Genomic DNA, 6000 nt, shown 5'->3' on the forward strand with positions numbered 1-6000 from the left:
TAGCATACATTAATACAAATGTAGAATATGGTAGAAATTTTAAAACAACACTAAAGATTATAGGCTTCAGTATATAAAGTATTTACCAAAAACTCAATATTTTTGTAGGGGTTAGCCCATAGATTTTGAGAAAATTTCAAAAAATATGACAATATTGTTTTAATGCCTAGTTGCATCCTGCACTAACATATGATGATGTTCAAAGAGGTTTGGAGCCTTTGTGCTCTCCGTTTATCAAGAAAATAATAATTTTATAGTGGTTATTCCATCGATTTAGGGGGTATTATGAAGTTTTACTAAATTAATTGATAAAAACAATTGAACGATGCTCATTTACCATGAAAAAGAGTTTAGCATACATTAATACAAATGTAGAATATGGTAGAAATTTTAAAACAACACTAAAGATTATAGGCTTCAGTATATAAAGTATTTACCAAAAACTCAATATTTTTGTAGGGGTTAGCCCATAGATTTTGAGAAAATTTCAAAAAATATGACAATATTGTTTTAATGCCTAGTTGCATCCTGCACTAACATATGATGATGTTCAAAGAGGTTTGGAGCCTTTGTCGTCTCCGTTTATCAAGAAAATAATAATTTTATAGTGGTTATTCCATCGATTTAGGGAGTATTATGAAATTTTATTAAATTATTTGATAAAAACAATTGAACGATGCTCATTTACCATGAAAAAAGTTTAGCATACATTAATACAAATGTAGAATATGGTAGAAATTTTAAAACAACACTAAAGATTATAGGCTTCAGTATATAAAGTATTTACCAAAAACTCAATATTTTTGTAGGGGTTAGCCCATAGATTTTGAGAAAATTTCAAAAAATATGACAATATTGTTTTAATGCCTAGTTGCATCCTGCACTAACATATGATGATGTTCAAAGAGGTTTGGAGCCTTTGTGCTCTCCGTTTATCAAGAAAATAATAATTTTATAGTGGTTATTCCATCGATTTAGGGGGTATTATGAAGTTTTACTAAATTAATTGATAAAAACAATTGAACGATGCTCATTTACCATGAAAAAGAGTTTAGCATACATTAATACAAATGTAGAATATGGTAGAAATTTTAAAACAACACTAAAGATTATAGGCTTCAGTATATAAAGTATTTACCAAAAACTCAATATTTTTGTAGGGGTTAGCCCATAGATTTTGAGAAAATTTCAAAAAATATGACAATATTGTTTTAATGCCTAGTTGCATCCTGCACTAACATATGATGATGTTCAAAGAGGTTTGGAGCCTTTGTGCTCTCCGTTTATCAAGAAAATAATAATTTTATAGTGGTTATTCCATCGATTTAGGGGGTATTATGAAGTTTTACTAAATTATTGATAAAAACAATTGAACGATGCTCATTTACCATGAAAAAGAGTTTAGCATACATTAATTAAAATGTAGAATATGATAGGAATTTTAAAACAACACTAAAGATTATAGGCTTCAGTATATAAAGTATTTACCAAAAACTCAATATTTTTGTAGGGGTTAGCCCATAGATTTTGAGAAAATTTCAAAAAATATGACAATATTGTTTTAATGCCTAGTTGCATCCTGCACTAACATATGATGATGTTCAAAGAGGTTTGGAGCCTTTGTCGTCTCGGTTTATCAAGAAAATAATTATTTTATTGTGGTTATTCCACCGATTTAGGGAGTATTATGAAGTTTTATTAAATTATTAGATAAAAACAATTGAAAGATGCTCATTTACCATGAAAAAGAGTTTAGCATACATTAATACAAATGTAGAATATGATAGAAATTTTTAAACAACACTATAGGCTTCAGTATATAAAGTATTTACCAAAAACTCAATATTTTTGTAGGGGTTGTTAGCCCATAGATTTTGAGAAAATTTCAAAAAATATGATAATATTTTATTAATGCCTAGTTGCATCCTGCACTAACATATGATGATGTTCAAAGAGGTTTGGAGCCTTTGTGCTCTCCGTTTATCAAGAAAATAATAATTTTATAGTGGTTATTCCATCGATTTAGGGGGTATTATGAAGTTTTACTAAATTAATTGATAAAAACAATTGAACGATGCTCATTTACCATGAAAAAGAGTTTAGCATACATTAATACAAATGTAGAATATGGTAAAAATTTTAAAACAACACTAAAGATTATAGGCTTCAGTATATAAAGTATTTACCAAAAACTCAATATTTTTGTAGGGGTTAGCCCATAGATTTTGAGAAAATTTCAAAAAATATGACAATATTGTTTTAATGCCTAGTTGCATCCTGCACTAACATATGATGATGTTCAAAGAGGTTTGGAGCCTTTGTCGTCTCCGTTTATCAAGAAAATAATAATTTTATAGTGGTTATTCCATCGATTTAGGGAGTATTATGAAGTTTTACTAAATTATTGAAAAAACAATTGAACGATGCTCATTTACCATGAAAAATAGTTTAGCATACATTAATACAAATGTAGAATATGGTAGAAATTTTAAAACAACACTAAAGATTATAGGCTTCAGTATATAAAGTATTTACCAAAAACTCAATATTTTTGTAGGGGTTAGCCCATAGATTTTGAGAAAATTTCAAAAAATATGACAATATTGTTTTAATGCCTAGTTGCATCCTGCACTAACATATGATGATGTTCAAAGAGGTTTGGAGCCTTTGTGCTCTCCGTTTATCAAGAAAATAATAATTTTATAGTGGTTATTCCATCGATTTAGGGGGTATTATGAAGTTTTACTAAATTAATTGATAAAAACAATTGAACGATGCTCATTTACCATGAAAAAGAGTTTAGCATACATTAATACAAATGTAGAATATGGTAGAAATTTTAAAACAACACTAAAGATTATAGGCTTCAGTATATAAAGTATTTACAAAAAACTCAATATTTTTGTAGGGGTTAGCCCATAGATTTTGAGAAAATTTCAAAAAATATGACAATATTGTTTTAATGCCTAGTTGCATCCTGCACTAACATATGATGATGTTCAAAGAGGTTTGGAGCCTTTGTGCTCTCCGTTTATCAAGAAAATAATAATTTTATAGTGGTTATTCCATCGATTTAGGGGGTATTATGAAGTTTTACTAAATTAATTGATAAAAACAATTGAACGATGCTCATTTACCATGAAAAAGAGTTTAGCATACATTAATACAAATGTAGAATATGGTAGAAATTTTAAAACAACACTAAAGATTATAGGCTTCAGTATATAAAGTATTTACCAAAAACTCAATATTTTTGTAGGGGTTAGCCCATAGATTTTGAGAAAATTTCAAAAAATATGACAATATTGTTTTAATGCCTAGTTGCATCCTGCACTAACATATGATGATGTTCAAAGAGGTTTGGAGCCTTTGTCGTCTCGTTTATCAAGAAAATAATAATTTTATAGTGGTTATTCCATCGATTTAGGGAGTATTATGAAGTTTTATTAAATTATTAGATAAAAACAATTGAAAGATGCTCATTTACCATGAAAAAGAGTTTAGCATACATTAATACAAATGTAGAATATGATAGAAATTTTAAAAAACACTATAGGCTTCAGTATATAAAGTATTTACCAAAAACTCAATATTTTTGTAGGGGTTGTTAGCCCATAGATTTTGAGAAAATTTCAAAAAATATGACAATATTTTATTAATGCCTAGTTGCATCCTGCACTAACATATGATGATGTTCAAAGAGGTTTGGAGCCTTTGTGCTCTCCGTTTATCAAGAAAATAATAATTTTATAGTGGTTATTCCATCGATTTAGGGGGTATTATGAAGTTTTACTAAATTAATTGATAAAAACAATTGAACGATGCTCATTTACCATGAAAAAGAGTTTAGCATACATTAATACAAATGTAGAATATGGTAGAAATTTTAAAACAACACTAAAGATTATAGGCTTCAGTATATAAAGTATTTACCAAAAACTCAATATTTTTGTAGGGGTTAGCCCAGATTTTGAGAAAATTTCAAAAAATATGACAATATTGTTTTAATGCCTAGTTGCATCCTGCACTAACATATGATGATGTTCAAAGAGGTTTGGAGCCTTTGTCGTCTCCGTTTATCAAGAAAATTATAATTTTATAGTGGTTATTCCATCGATTTAGGGAGTATTATGAAGTTTTATTAAATTATTTGGCAAAAACAATTGAAAGATGCTCATTTACCATGAAAAAATATTTAGCATACATTAATACAAATGTAGAATATGGTAGAAATTTTAAAACAACACTAAAGATTATAGGCTTCAGTATATAAAGTATTTACCAAAAACTCAATATTTTTGTAGGGGTTAGCCCATAGATTTTGAGAAAATTTCAAAAAATATGACAATATTTTTTAATGCCTAGTTGCATCCTGCACTAACATATGATGATGTTCAAAGAGGTTTGGAGCCTTTGTGCTCTCCGTTTATCAAGAAAATAATAATTTTATAGTGGTTATTCCATCGATTTAGGGGGTATTATGAAGTTTTACTAAATTAATTGATAAAAACAATTGAACGATGCTCATTTACCATGAAAAAGAGTTTAGCATACATTAATACAAATGTAGAATATGGTAGAAATTTTAAAACAACACTATAGGCTTCAGTATATAAAGTATTTACCAAAAACTCAATATTTTTGTAGGGGTTGTTAGCCCATAGATTTTGAGAAAATTTCAAAAAATATGATAATATTTTATTAATGCGTAGTTGCATCCTGCACTAACATATGATGATGTTCAAAGAGGTTTGGAGCCTTTGTGCTCTCCGTTTATCAAGAAAATAATAATTTTATATTGGTTATTCCATCGATTTAGGGGTATTATGAAGTTTTACTAAATTAATTGATAAAAACAATTGAACGATGCTCATTTACCATGAAAAAGAGTTTAGCATACATTAATACAAATGTAGAATATGGTAAAAATTTTAAAACAACACTAAAGATTATAGGCTTCAGTATATAAAGTATTTACCAAAAACTCAATATTTTTGTAGGGGTTAGCCCATAGATTTTGAGAAAATTTCAAAAAATATGACAATATTGTTTTAATGCCTAGTTGCATCCTGCACTAACATATGATGATGTTCAAAGAGGTTTGGAGCCTTTGTCGTCCCGTTTATCAAGAAAATAATAATTTTATAGTGGTTATTCCATCGATTTAGGGAGTATTATGAAGTTTTATTAAATTATTGATAAAAACAATTGAACGATGCTCATTTACCATGAAAAAGAGTTTAGCATACATTAATACAAATGTAGAATATGGTAGAAATTTTAAAACAACACTAAAGATTATAGGCTTCAGTATATAAAGTATTTACCAAAAACTCAATATTTTTGTAGGGGTTAGCCCATAGATTTTGAGAAAATTTCAAAAAATATGACAATATTGTTTAATGCCTAGTTGCATCCTGCACTAACATATGATGATGTTCAAAGAGGTTTGGAGCCTTTGTGCTCTCCGTTTATCAAGAAAATAATAATTTTATAGTGGTTATTCCATCGATTTAGGGGGTATTATGAAGTTTTACTAAATTAATTGATAAAAACAATTGAACGATGCTCATTTACCATGAAAAAGAGTTTAGCATACATTAATAAAATGTAGAATATGGTAGAAATTTTAAAACAACACTAAAGATTATAGGCTTCAGTATATAAAGTATTTACCAAAAACTCAATATTTTTGTAGGGGTTAGCCCATAGATTTTGAGAAAATTTCAAAAAATATGACAATATTGTTTTAATGCCTAGTTGCATCCTGCACTAACATATGATGATGTTCAAAGAGGTTTGGAGCCTTTGTCGTCTCCGTTTATCAAGAAAATAATTATTTTATTGTGGTTATTCCACCGACTTAGGGAGTATTATGAAGTTTTATTAAATTATTAGATAAAAACAATTGAAAGATGCTCATTTACCATGAAAAAGAGTTTAGCATACATTAATACAAATGTAGAATATGATAGAATTTTTTAAAAAACACTATAGGCT

Source organism: Brassica napus, assembly GCF_020379485.1.
Source record: "Brassica napus cultivar Da-Ae chromosome A1 unlocalized genomic scaffold, Da-Ae chrA01_Random_12, whole genome shotgun sequence".
In the NCBI taxonomy this organism is placed as follows: Eukaryota; Viridiplantae; Streptophyta; class Magnoliopsida; order Brassicales; family Brassicaceae; genus Brassica; species Brassica napus.